General features: G+C 41.2%; 1 protein-coding gene across 11 annotated transcripts in view; it reads right to left on the bottom strand.

The window, feature by feature from the left end:
• Positions 1 to 14,744, bottom strand: part of LOC140629442 (outer dynein arm-docking complex subunit 2-like) — a 150,382-nt gene that overhangs the window by 110,060 nt on the left and 25,578 nt on the right. Inside the window, exon 1 of one of the 11 annotated variants that reach the window (XM_072818922.1) lies at positions 1,669 to 1,733. The exons of the other annotated variants lie outside the window; for them this stretch is intronic. The gene's annotated coding sequence lies outside the window, so the exon portion shown is untranslated. Of the gene's footprint in view, positions 1 to 1,668; positions 1,734 to 14,744 lie in introns of those variants that run through there. 11 annotated transcript variants of the gene reach the window in all.

The following is a 14,744-nucleotide window of genomic DNA, read 5'->3' as shown; positions in this document are numbered from 1 at the left end:
GCAGTCAACACCCCATACAGCAACTTCCTGAAAGACACTTTAAAAAGAGCTAAGAAATGCAAAAAGGTCTTCATCATGATAAATGTCTATACAAAAATAACACGTTTGTATCTCTTCAAATTGTTTTTCTAAATCTGGAAAGGCAGGAGCTGCAACAATGAACAGGCTTGATTTGAGGTCTAAGAAAATTTCAGGAGGGTCTGGGACAACCCAGAAGGCAAAAAATATTATTAGGGGGGAAAAGTGTATCAAAATCTTGAACAAGATAGGTAGAAAAAGCCTTTAAAAATGAGAGTGAGAGCAGAGAGAGAAAGAAAGAGGGACAGCCTGGGCGGCTCAGCTGTTGAGCGTCTGCCTTTGGCTCAGGGCATGATCCTGGGTCTGGAATCGAATCCTGCATCCAGTTCCTTGTGAGGAGCCTGCCTCTCTCTGTGTCTCTCATGAATAACATCTTTTTTTTTAAAAAAAGAGAGACGGACAGAGAAAGAGAAAGAAGTACTTTGTAGGCGTAAGTGAATAAATTACAAAAAGAAAACAGTGTAATCTAAAGCTTTTCATGTTAAGTCTAGGACATTTCTAATAGCCTCATTTAGCAGGAGAACCGTATTTATTCCACTAGTCCCAGGGGTGTTAAAAAAAAAAAAAAAAAAGGTCTGTGTAACTCAGGTAAAAATACAAAACTAAATTTTTTTTTTTTTAATCAAAACAGGCTGTTCCCCAGTTTCTACCCACTGCCAATCCAGGAGTCCTTTTGGCCTAAGAACCACAGTTACAACGAATACACATGAATATGTAGTAAGTATCTTTGAATTAAGGTGCGACTGTTGAAAAGTTTAATGATTAAATGGAGAAAAGTTTCTGTGCACGTGTTCTCATAAATGGAAAATCATTTATATTCATTTTGTCTATTATTCTACTCATTTTCTGTCCGAATCAAATCACTGTAACACAGCTTGTTTTTCTTTTTTAAGGATTAGCTGCAAGCTTCCCGTAGCATTAAAAAAAATGAAACCCGTCCGTGAATAATTTCTGTAACGCTTGAGCAGAAACAGAGCTAAGGGAAGGTGAGCATCCACGCTGAGATCTAGAAATGTGGCTGGTAACACAGATTGGGAGTCGGCGCATACACGTGCCGTTCTGGGAATGATGAAGCTACAGAAAAATCAGAATTTCAGAACTGGCATGTGCAGGGCCCTGAATCCACGTACACTTAAAGCCTGCGTGAAAACACCGAGCAGACGGCGACAGGCGTTAGTTAGAGCCGGAGCTCAGTCTGTAGGGGTAAGGGGGCAGGGGGCGCCGGCAGGAAGGCGCAGGGAGGAGGACGGTAGGTGGAAGGAGGGCGAGCTGCAGGGGCGGAGGGTAGGAGGACGGGGAGGCGCCGGGAGTCGCCTGAGCCGCGGAGAGGGGCTCGGCTCGGGAGCCGAGGAGCAGGAGGCGCCCGGGCAGGGGGTCTGCGGGGAGGGGAGGGGAGGGAGAGGGCCGGGACAGGGCGGGCCGCGGCCCGAGGAGACGAGGGGAGCGGGCGAGAGAGGCCCCCATTGCTCGAACCCCGCCGCGTTAGGCTGCAAGGACCCCTGCGCGGGGCGGGCGGGAGCGGCGGGGCCCGGCGCGGAGAGGCGGCGGCGAGTCCCCGGCGGCCGCCCTGCGCCCAACGGCCGCACTCACCTGCAGCGCCCCGCTCCGCGTCCGCACTGCGCCCAGCGGCCCGCGCCCCGCGCCGCCAGCCGCGCGCCCGCCAGTTACTAGGGCGCGCGGTAAACACTCAACGCCCCGCCGCGCGGAGGGTCGCCGCCCCGCGGAGGGGAGGCCCGAGCCCGCCCCCGCCCCCCCCCCCGCCCCCGCCCCACCCCCCCCCGCCCCCGCCCCACCCCCCCCCCGTCTCTTAAGAATCAATAAACAAAAACTTAAAAAAAAAAATAACACACTAAAAGAGATCATTGTCTTTTCAAATGCCCTAATCTCAAAAGATCAAAAGGCCCAAAGGGAAACAGTTAAAGATGGTTCCATCAAACGAGCAAAATAAAGCACCACAACCAACCCTTAAGAAATGAAGATCTATGAATTACCTGAGAAGTAATTTAAAATAATAATTCTAAAGATGCTCTACTAAAGATGCTAAAAGACAAGACAAAAGATACCTAAATGAAATCAGGGAAATAATGCATGAACAAAATAAGAATATTGACACAAAAACACTTTTTAAAAAAGGTAAATAAACTTTGTAGCTGAAGAATACAATGATTAAACTGAAAAATGCACTAAACAGATTCAACTTCAGATTTCATCAAGCAAAAAAAAAAAAAAAAAAGATTTGATCAAGCAGAAGAATGAATCAGCAAACTAGAAAACATCATGTGAAATTACTGAGTCACAGGAATGGAAAAAAAAAAGGAATGATGGAAAGTAAAGAGAGTCTATGGGCTATACAGGACACTACAAAAAGTCTATCTATGCATTATGGGAGACCCAGGAGAAGTAGGAAAGAGATAGAGAGCCTATTTAAAGAAATAGTGGCTGAAATTTTTCCAAATTTGAGGCAAAAAAATGGATATATAAATTCAAGAAGCTGAATGAACTCCAATTAGGGTAAATGCAAAGAGACCAACACTGAAACACATTATAATGAAACTGAAAAGCTGTGCTCACTTCAGCACCACATATAGTAAACTGAAAAGTTACAGGAAAAAAGCAATCTTGAATGTAGCATGAGAAAATGGACTCCTCATGTAAATGAGAACCTCTGTTGATTCAAAGCCAATGTCTCTGCAGATATTTTGCAGGTCAGAGGGCAGCAGTATGGTATATTCAATATGCTGAAAGAAAAGAACTACCAAGAATACTGTATCTATAAAGTCATCCTTTAAAGATGAAGACAGGGATCCCTGGGTGGCGCAGCGGTTTGGCGCCTGCCTTTGGCCCAGGGCGCGATCCTGGAGACGCGGGATCGAATCCCACATCGGGTTCCCGGTGCATGGAGCCTGCTTCTCCCTCGGCCTATGTCTCTGCCTCTCTCTCTCTCTCTCTCTCTCTCTCTCTGTGACTATCATAAATAAAAAAAAAATTAAAATAAAATTAAAAAAAACAGGCAAAACTATAAAAAAAATAATAATAAAATAAAAAAAATAAAGATGAAGACATTAAGACTTTCCCAGCCAGATAAAAGCTGATGGAGTCAATCACCACTGGACATGCCACACAAAAAATACTAAAGGATTGCCCTTGGAGATGAAACAAAGGACCCTAGACAACACAAAACCATAGAAAATATAAAGCTCTCCAGTAAAGGTAAATACTTAGGCCAAAAACAGAACCCTAACGTTGGTGCATAAATCATTTTTCATTCTTTTATAGGATTTAAAAGGAAAAAGCATTAAAGTATAAATCTATGTTAACAGACACACAATATGAAAAGGCACAATTTGTGACATCACTAACAAAGCAGGGAAGGTGGAGGGACAGAGACATAAAGGAGTAGAGTTTTTGTATGCAACTAAAGCCATCAGGTTAAAATAAACTGAAATCATGAAGATATTTTATGTAATACCCAGAGAAACCACAAAAAAAAAAAAACTGTAGAAAATACACAAAAGGTAATTAAAAGGGCATGTGTCCAAAAAAAACTCACTAAAACACAAAGAAAAGGCAGTAGTAAAAGAAAAGAGGGACAAAAAACTTACAAGACATACAGAAAACAATTAAGAAAATGGGAATAAAATACCATCCTTATCAGTAATTACTTTTTCTTAAAGATTTTATTTATTTATTCAGGAGAGACACAGAGAGGCAGAGACATAGGCAGAGGGAGAAGCAGACTCCTCGCAGGAAGCCTAATGTGGGACTCGATCCCAGAACTCCAGGATCATGCCCTGAGCCAAAGGCAGATGCTCAACCGCTGAGCCACCCAGGCGTCGCTATCAGTAATTACTTTAAATGTAAATGGATTAAACTCTCTAATCAAAAGACAGAGTGGCTGAATGGATTTAAAAAAACAAGTCTCATTCATTTGGGGAATATAAAAAATAGTGAAAGGGAATAAAGGGGAAAGGAGAGAAAATGAGTGGGAAATATCAGTGAGGGTACAGGACATGGGAGACACCTAACTCTGGGAAACGAACAAGGGGTGGTAGAAAGGCAGGTTGGGCGGGAGGGTGGGATTACTGGGTGACAGGCACTAAGGGGGGCACTTGATGGCATGAGCACTGGGTGTTATGCCATATATATATATATATATATATATATATATATAGGCAAATCAAACTCCAATAAAAAAACATACAAAAAAAAAAAAAGACCAACCACATGCTGTCTACTAGATACAAACTTTAGATCTAATGATACACATAAGCTGAAAATGAAAAGATGGAAAAAAGATATCCCATGAAAATGTTAACCAAAAGAGAGCAGGGTGGCCATACTAATAGACAAAAGAGATGAAGTCAAAAACTAACAAAACACAAAATAGGACATTATATAATGATAAAAGGGTCAATTCACCAAGAAGCTTTGACAATTATAAATATGTAAACACCTGACATCAGAACTCCTAAATTTTTGAAGCAAACACTGGCATCAACACAGTAAGAGAAGACTTCAATGTCATTCATTCAAAAGAAAGAACCACCAAACAAAAATCAATGAGATAACAGAGGACTTGAACAATACTGTAGACTAAATGCACCAAACAATCATACATGGAGGACTCTATGCAACAACAAGAAAATGCACATTTTTCTCAAGCACACACAGAACATTTTCCAGGACAGACCACATGTTAGACCACAAAACAAGTCTTAACAAATTTAAGAAGTCTGAACTCACACCAAGTATCTTTTCTGACCTCAATGGAATGAAACCAGAAATGAAAAACAGAAGGAAAAATAAAAATCCACAAATATGTGGAAATTAAGCAACACAGATTTAAACAACCAGTGAGCCAAAGAATAAATCACAAGGGAAATTAGAAAATATCTTCAGGCAAATAAAAATGAAAACACAATGTATCAAATCTTATATAACGAAAGCAGTGCTAAGAGTGAGGTTTATAGCTATAAACACTTACATTTAAAAAAAAGAGAGAGAGAGAGAAATCTAAAATCAGTAACCCAACTTTATAACTCAAGGAACTACAAAAAGAACAATGTTAGCAAAGAAAGGAAATTATTAGAGCAAAGATATAACAGAAAAAATTAATGAAACAAAAGTTGTTTTCAAAAGATCAACAAAATTAATAAACCCTTAGCTAGGCTAAGAATAAAAGATGACTCAAATAACTAAAATCAGAAATGAAAAGGAGACATAACAACTGATGTCACAGAAATTAAAAGGACCATAATAGACTCTTAACAACCATACACCAATAAGTTTGATAACGTAGAATGGATAAATCCCTAGAAATAAACAACCTACAAAGTCAATGGCTTAAATTTAAAATCTGAACAGACCAATATCCAATAAGGATATGAAACAGTAATCAAAAACCTCCAGCATATTAAAGCCCAGGGCCACATGACTTCATGAGAGCATTCTACTAACCATGTAGAGAATTAACACCAAAACTCATCAAATTCTTCCCCAAATTTGAAGAGCAAGGAATACTTCCAAGCTCATTCTGAGGCCAACATTCCTCTGATAGCAAAGCAAAACAAGATACTACAAGAAAACTATAGACCAATATGCCTGAAGAACAGTAATTTTAAAATCCTTTTAAAATACTAGCAAACTGAGTTGAATGGCACATTTAAAGGATTACACACCATTACCAAGTTGAATTTATCCTACGGATGTAAGGATGGTTCATCATACAAAATGTGATATATCATGTTATCTGAATGAAGAACAAAACCACATGATCATCTCAATCCATTTGACTAATTAAATACCTTTCACAATTAAAGCAATAAACTAGCAATAGAAGGAAACTATCTCAATATATAAAGGCCATATATAAAAAGTTCACAGCTAACATCATACTCCATGCTCAAAGACTGAAAGCTTTTCCTCGAAGATGAACAAAGTATTGATGTTCACCCTCACTACCGCTATTCAAGAGAGCACTAGAAGTAAAAATTTCTTTGCAATTTGGCAAGAAATAAATTAGGAAAGAAGAAGTTATCTCTGCTCACAGGTGACACTACATGATCTTATATGCACAAAGCCCAAAAGATTACACATACACACACACCCAAATTATTAGACTACTAAACAAATTCAGCAAACTTGCAGGATACAAAATCACCACAAAATAAAATAACTGAGTTTTCAAACACAAACCACAAACAAAAGGACAATAAGAAAACAATCGCATTGACAAAAGTGTCAAAAAGAATAAGAGACTTAAGAATAAACTCAACTAACAAAGTAAAAGACCCATAGAGTGAAAAACTGCAAAACACTGCTGAAAAAAATTAAAGATGCAAATAAAATTGTTAAAATGTCCATTGCACCCAAAGCAATCAACAGATTCATTATAACTCTTATCAAAAATCCTATTTTTGGCAGAAACAGAAAAACTGCCCTAAAATGGGATCTCAAGAAACTCTGAAAACCCAAAACAATATTGAAAAAGAAGAAAAAAGTTTGAGACTTCACAGTTCCTGATATCAAATCATATTATGAAGCTTCAGTAATCAAAACACAGATAGACTGGCATAAAGACAGACATACAGACCAACGAAACAGAATAGAGAACCCAGGAAAAATACTCTCTGGCATATAATCTCAAAAACACTCTCAGGGGGATCCCTGGGTGGCGCAGTGGTTTGGTGCCTGCCTTTGGCCCAGGGTGCGATCCTGGAGACCCGGGATCGAATCCCACGTCGGGCTCCCGGTGCATGGAGCCTGCTTCTCCCTCTGCCTGTGTCTCTGCTTCTCTCTCTCTCTCTCTCTCTCTGTGTGTGACTATCATAAAAAAATAAAAATAAAAATAAAAAAACACTCTCAGGATGAATGATCTTCAACCAAGGTGCCAGAACTACTCAATAGGGAAAGGACAATCACTTCAACAAGTGGTGTTGGCAAAACTGAATATTCACATGCAAAAGAGTTATGTTGGATCCTTACCATATACTGTATACAAAAATTAACATGAAATAAGACCTGTAAAACTCTTAACAAGAAAACAGGTTTCCCTGCTCACATGTAAGCTTCAAGACATTGAATTTGGGAATGATTTCTTGGATATGAAACCAAAAGCAGAGGCAACAAATAAAAATAAATAGGACTACATAAAATCTTTGAAAACTTCTGGGAAACAAAGTAAGCAATCAACAGAGTGAAAAGATAACCTACAGAATGGAAGAAAATATTTGCATATCATATATCTGATAAGGGGTTAATATCCAGAATATGTAAAGAGCTCCTACAACTCAACAAAAATACATGAGCAAAGAACTTGAACAGACATTTCTCCAATGAGCACATGAAAAGACGTTCAATATCATTAATCATTAAAGAAAGTACAAATAAAATTACAAAGAGGTATCACCTTATAGCCACTATCTAAAAACAAAACAAAACACAAAAAATAACAACTGCTGGCAATAATGTAAAGAAACTGGAACTTTGTGCCCTGTTGGTGAGAATCTACAGTGGTCCAGCCACTATGGAAAACAGTATGAGGGGGGAGGAGCAAGATGGCGGAAGAGTAGGGTCTCCAAATCACCTGTCTCCACCAAACTACCTAGAAAACCTTCAAATTATCCTGAAAATCTATGAATTCGGCCTGAGATTTAAAGAGAGACCAGCTGGAATGCTACAGTGAGAAGAGTTCGCGCTTCTATCAAGGTAGGAAGACGGGGAAAAAGAAATAAAGAAACAAAGGCCTCCAAGGGGGAGGGGCCCAAGAGGAGCCAGGCTGAGGCCGGGGCGAGTGTCCCCAGGACAGGAGAGCCCCGTCCCGGAGGAGCAGGAGCTGCACTGACCTTCCCGGGCGGAAAGGGGCTCGCAGGGAGGTGGAGCAGGACCTAGGAGGGCGGGGATGCCCTCGGGCTCCCGGGGACACTAACAGGCACCTGCGCCCCGGGAGAGTGCGCCGAGCTCCCTAAGGGCTGCAGCGCGCACGGCGGGACCCGGCGGGTCCCGGAGCAGCTCGGAGGGGCTCTGGCGGCGGCTCCGCGGAGGGGGCTGCGCGGCCCCGGGAGCAGCTCGGAGGGGCTCGGGCAGAGGAAGAGGCTCCGTGCAGAGGGGGCTGCGCGGTTCCAGGAGCAGCTCGGAGGGGCTTGGGCAGCAGCTCCGCGGAGGGGGCTGCGCGGCCCGGGAGCTCGAATCCAACAGCGCAGGCTCCGGAGCACAGGGCGCCGGGACACAGCCCAGGATCCGGCCTCCCCCGGGACAGGCAGAGGCCGGGAGGGCCCAGGACAGCAATGAGGCTCCTGCCCCAGCTGAGCACATCAGCGGCCCCGCCCCGGAGCCTCCAGGCCCTGCAGACGGAGAGCTCCGGAGTTCCTGCGGGGGCTGAATCCAGGTTTCCAGAGCTGCCCCGCCACTGGGGCTGTTCCTCCTGCGGCCTCACGGGGTAAACAACCCCCACTGAGCCCTGCACCGGGCAGGGGCACAGCAGCTCCCCCAACTGCTAACACCTGAAAATCAGCACAACAGGCCCCTCCCCCAGAACACCAGCTAGACGGACAACTTCCAGGAGAAGCCAAGGGACTTAAAGAACACAGAATCAGAAGATACTCCCCGGTGGTTCTTTTTTTGTTTTTGTTTTTGTTTTTGTTTTGTTTTGCTTTTTGATTTGTTTCCTTCCCCCACCCCCTTTTTTTCTCCTTTCTTTTTCTTTCTCTTCTTTTTTTTTTTTTCGTTTTTTTTTCTTTTTCTTCCCTTTTTTTTTTTTTTTTTTTTATAATTTTTTTTTAAATTTTTATTTATTTATGATAGTCACAGAGGGAGAGAGAGAGAGAGGCAGAGACACAGGCAGAGGGAGAAGCAGGCTCCATGCACCGGGAGCCCGATGTGGGATTCGATCCTGGGTCTCCAGGATCGCGCCCTAGGCCGAAGGCAGGCGCCAAACCGCTGCGCCACCTAGGGATCCCTTTTTTCTTCCCTTTTTTTTTCTCTTTCTCTTTTCTTTCCTTCTTTCTCTCCTCTCTTTTTCTCTTTTTCCCAATACAACTTGCTTTTGGCCACTCTGCACTGAGCAAAATGACTAGAAGGAAAACCTCACCTCAAAAGAAAGAATCAGAAACAGTCCTCTCTCCCACAGAGTTACAAAATCTGGATTACAATTCAATGTCAGAAAGCCAATTCAGAAGCACTATTATACAGCTACTGGTGGCTCTAGAAAAAAGTATAAAGGACTCAAGAGACTTCATGACTGCAGAATTTAGAGCTAATCAGGCAGAAATTAAAAATCAATTGAATGAGATGCAATCCAAACTAGAAGTCCTAACGACGAGGGTTAACGAGGTGGAAGAACGAGTGAGTGACATAGAAGACAAGTTGATAGCAAAGAGGGAAACTGAGGAAAAAAGAGACAAACAATTAAAAGACCATGAAGATAGATTAAGGGAAATAAACGACAGCCTGAGGAAGAAAAACCTACGTTTAATTGGGGTTCCCGAGGGCGCCGAAAGGGACAGAGGGCCAGAATATGTATTTGAACAAATTCTAGCTGAAAACTTTCCTAATCTGGGAAGGGAAACAGGCATTCAGATCCAGGAAATAGAGAGATCCCCCCCTAAAATCAATAAAAACCGTTCAACACCTCGACATTTAATTGTGAAGCTTGCAAATTCCAAAGATAAAGAGAAGATCCTTAAAGCAGCAAGAGACAAGAAATCCCTGACTTTTATGGGGAGGAGTATTAGGGTAACAGCAGACCTCTCCACAGAGACCTGGCAGGCCAGAAAGGGCTGGCAGGATATATTCAGGGTCCTAAATGAGAAGAACATGCAACCAAGAATACTTTATCCGGCAAGGCTCTCATTCAAAATGGAAGGAGAGATAAAGAGCTTCCAAGACAGGCAGCAACTAAAAGAATATGTGACCTCCAAACCAGCTCTGCAAGAAATTTTAAGGGGGACTCTTAAAATTCCCCTTTAAGAAGAAGTTCAGTGGAACAGTCCACAAAAACAAAGACTGAATAGATATCATGATGACACTAAACTCATATCTCTCAATAGTAACTCTGAATGTGAACGGGCTTAATGACCCCATCAAAAGGCGCAGGGTTTCAGACTGGATAAAAAAGCAGGACCCATCTATTTGCTGTCTACAAGAGACTCATTTTAGACAGAAGGACACCTACAGCCTGAAAATAAAAGGTTGGAGAACCATTTACCATTCGAATGGTCCTCAAAAGAAAGCAGGGGTAGCCATCCTTATATCAGATAAACTAAAATTTACCCCAAAGACTGTAGTGAGAGATGAAGAGGGACACTATATCATACTTAAAGGATCTATCCAACAAGAGGACTTAACAATCCTCAATATATATGCTCCGAATGTGGGAGCTGCCAAATATATAAATCAATTATTAACCAAAGTGAAGAAATACTTAGATAATAATACACTTATACTTGGTGACTTCAATCTAGCTCTTTCTATACTCGATAGGTCTTCTAAGCACAACATCTCCAAAGAAACGAGAGCTTTAAATGATACATTGGACCAGATGGATTTCACAGATATCTACAGAACTTTACATCCAAACTCAACTGAATACACATTCTTCTCAAGCGCACATGGAACTTTCTCCAGAATAGACCACATATTGGGTCACAAATCGGGTCTGAACTGATACCAAAAGATTGGGATTGTCCCCTGCATATTCTCGGACCATAATGCCATGAAATTAGAACTAAATCACAACAAGAAGTTTGGAAGGACCTCAAACACGTGGAGGTTAAGGACCATCCTGCTAAAAGATAAAAGGGTCAACCAGGAAATTAAGGAAGAATTAAAAAGATTCATGGAAACTAATGAGAATGAAGATACAACCGTTCAAATTCTTTGGGATGCAGCAAAAGCAGTCCTAAGGGGGAAATACATCGCAATACAAGCATCCATTCAAAAACTGGAAAGAACTCAAATACAAAAGCTAACCTTACACGTAAAGGAGCTAGAGAAAAAACAGCAAATAGATCCTACACCCAAGAGAAGAAGGGAGCTAATAAAGATTCGAGCAGAACTCAACGAAATCGAGACCAGAAGAACTGTGGAACAGATCAACAGAACCAGGAGTTGGTTCTTTGAAAGAATTAATAAGATAGATAAACCATTAGCCAGCCTTATAAAAAAGAAGAGAGAGAAGACTCAAATTAATAAAATCATGAATGAGAAAGGAGAGATCACTACCAACACCAAGGAAATACAAACGATTTTAAAAACATATTATGAACAGCTATACGCCAATAAATTAGGCAATCTAGAAGAAATGGACGCATTCCTGGAAAGCCACAAACTACCAAAACTGGAACAGGAAGAAATAGAAAACCTGAACAGGCCAATAACCAGGGAGGAAATTGAAGCAGTCATCAAAAACCTCCCAAGACACAAGAGTCCAGGGCCAGATGACTTCCCAGGAGAATTTTATCAAACGTTTAAAGAAGAAATCATACCTATTCTCCTAAAGCTGTTTGGAAAGATAGAAAGAGATGGAGTACTTCCAAATTCGTTCTATGAAGCCAGCATCACCTTAATTCCAAAGCCAGACAAAGACCCCGCCAAAAAGGAGAATTACAGACCAATATCCCTGATGAACATGGATGCAAAAATTCTCAACAAGATACTGGCCAATAGGATCCAAGAGTACATTAAGAAAATGATTCACCATGACCAAGTAGGATTTATCCCTGGGACACAAGGCTGGTTCAACACCCGTAAAACAATCAATGTGATTCATCATATCAGCAAGAGAAAAACCAAGAACCATATGATCCTCTCATTGGATGCAGAGAAAGCATTTGACAAAATACAGCATCCATTCCTGATCAAAACTCTTCAGAGTGTAGGGATAGAGGGAACATTCCTCGACATCTTAAAAGCCATCTATGAAAAGCCCACAGCAAATATCATTCTCAATGGGGAAGCACTGGGAGCCTTTCCCCTAAGATCAGGAACAAGACAGGGATGTCCACTCTCACCACTGCTGTTCAACATAGTACTGGAAGTCCTAGCCTCAGCAATCAGACAACAAAAAGACATTAAAGGCATTCAAATTGGCAAAGAAGAAGTCAAACTCTCCCTCTTCGCCGATGACATGATACTCTACATAGAAAACCCAAAAGTCTCCACCCCAAGATTGCTAGAACTCATACAGCAATTCGGTAGCATGACAGGATACAAAATCAATGCCCAGAAGTCAGTGGCATTTCTATACACTAACAATGAGACTGAAGAAAGAGAAATGAAGGAGTCAATCCCATTTACAATTGCACCCAAAAGCATAAGATACCTAGGAATGAACCTAACCAAAGATGTAAAGGATCTATACCCTCAAAACTATAGAACACTTCTGAAAGAAATTGAGGAAGACACAAAGAGATGGAAAAATATTCCATGCTCATGGATTGGCAGAATTAATATTGTGAAAATGTCAATGTTACCCAGGGCAATATACACGTTTAATGCAATCCCTATCAAAATACCATGGACTTTCTTCAGAGAGTTAGAACAAATTATTTTAAGATTTGTGTGGAATCAGAAAAGACCCCGAATAGCCAGGGGAATTTTAAAAAAGAAAACCATATCTGGGGGCATCACAATGCCAGATTTCAGGTTGTACTACAAAGCCGTGGTCATCAAGACAGTGTGGTACTGGCACAAAAACAGACACATAGATCAGTGGAACAGAATAGAGAATCCAGAAGTGGACCCTGAACTTTATGGGCAACTAATATTCGATAAAGGAGGAAAGACTATCCATTGGAAGAAAGACAGTCTCTTCAATAAATGGTGCTGGGAAAATTGGGACATCCACATGCAGAAGAATGAAACTAGACCACTCTCTTTCACCATACACAAAGATAAACTCAAAATGGATGAAAGATCTAAATGTGAGACAAGATTCCATCAAAATCCTAGAGGAGAACACAGGCAACACCCTTTTTGAACTCGGCCACAGTAACTTCTTGCAAGATACATCCACGAAGGCAAAAGAAACAAAAGCAAAAATGAACTATTGGGACTTCATCAAGATAAGAAGCTTTTGCACAGCAAAGGATACAGTCAACAAAACTCAAAGACAACCTACAGAATGGGAGAAGATATTTGCAAATGACATATCAGATAAAGGGCTAGTTTCCAAGATCTATAAAGAACTTCTCAAACTCAACACCAAAGAAACAAACAATCCAATCATGAAATGGGCAAAAGACATGAACAGAAATCTCACAGAGGAAGACATAGACATGGCCAACATGCACATGAGAAAATGCTCTGCATCACTTGCCATCAGGGAAATACAAATCAAAACTACAATGAGATACCGCCTCACACCAGTGAGGATGGGGAAAATTAACAAGGCAGGAAACAACAAATGTTGGAGAGGATGCGGAGAAAAGGGAACCCTCTTACACTGTTGGTGGGAATGTGAACTGGTGCAGCCACTCTGGAAACCTGTGTGGAGGTTCCTCAAACAGTTAAAAATAGACCTGCCCTACGACCCAGCAATTGCACTGTTGGGGATTTACCCCAAAGATACAAATGCAATGAAACGCCGGGACACCTGCACCCCGATGTTTCTAGCAGCAATGGCCACGATAGCCAAACTGTGGAAGGAGCCTCGGTGTCCAACGAAAGATGAATGGATAAAGAAGATGTGGTTTATGTATACAATGGAATATTACTCAGCTATTAGAAATGACAAATACCCACCATTTGCTTCAACGTGGATGGAACTGGAGGGTATTATGCTGAGTGAAGTAAGTCAGTCGGAGAAGGACAAACATTATATGTTCTCATTCATTTGGGGAATATAAATAATAGTGAAAGGGAAAATAAGGGAAGGGAGAAGAAATGTGTGGGAAATATCAGAAAGGGAGACAGAACGTTAAGACTGCTAACTCTGGGAAACGAACTAGGGGTGGTAGAAGGGGAGGAGGGCGGGGGGTGGGAGTGAATGGGTGACGGGCACTGGGTGTTATTCTGTATGTTAGTAAATTGAACACCAATAAAAAAAAAATAAATAAATAAAAAAGAAAAAAAAAAAAAAAGAAAACAGTATGAAAGTTCCTCGAAAATTAAAAATGAAATTGCCATGTGACCCTGAACAATTCCACTTTGGCTTATATACCCAAAAGAATTGAAAGTAGGAGCTCAAAGAGATATTTGCAAATTCACATTCATTGCAGCATTATTCACAATAGCCAAGAGGTTAAAGCAAATCAAATGTCCATCAATAGATGAATAAACAAAATGTGGTTTATACACACACACAGACACACACAAACAATGGAATATCATTCACCTTTAAAAAAAGGAGGAGATCCTGTCACATGCTATAACATGAGTGAAACTTGAGAATATTACACTAAGTGAAATAAGCCAGTCAGAAAAAGAAAACTGTGTAGCTGTATTTTTATAAGGTATCAAAAGTAGCCAAACTCACAGAAACAGAAAATAGAATGGTGGTTGCCAAGGGTGAGGAGGGCAGGAGAAACGGGGAGTTGTTTGATGTGTACAGAGTTTCAGTTTTGCCATATTAAAAAAAAGTTCTGGAGATCTGTTACACAACAATATGAATATACTTAATACTACTGAACTGAATGCTTAACAGTGGCCACTATGGTAAATTCTATGTT

Source organism: Canis lupus (genome assembly GCF_048164855.1).
Source record: "Canis lupus baileyi chromosome 5 unlocalized genomic scaffold, mCanLup2.hap1 SUPER_5_unloc_5, whole genome shotgun sequence".
In the NCBI taxonomy this organism is placed as follows: domain Eukaryota; kingdom Metazoa; phylum Chordata; class Mammalia; order Carnivora; family Canidae; genus Canis; species Canis lupus.
The sequence above is the reverse complement of the archived record's forward strand: the minus strand, read 5'-3'. Positions and strand labels throughout refer to the sequence as shown.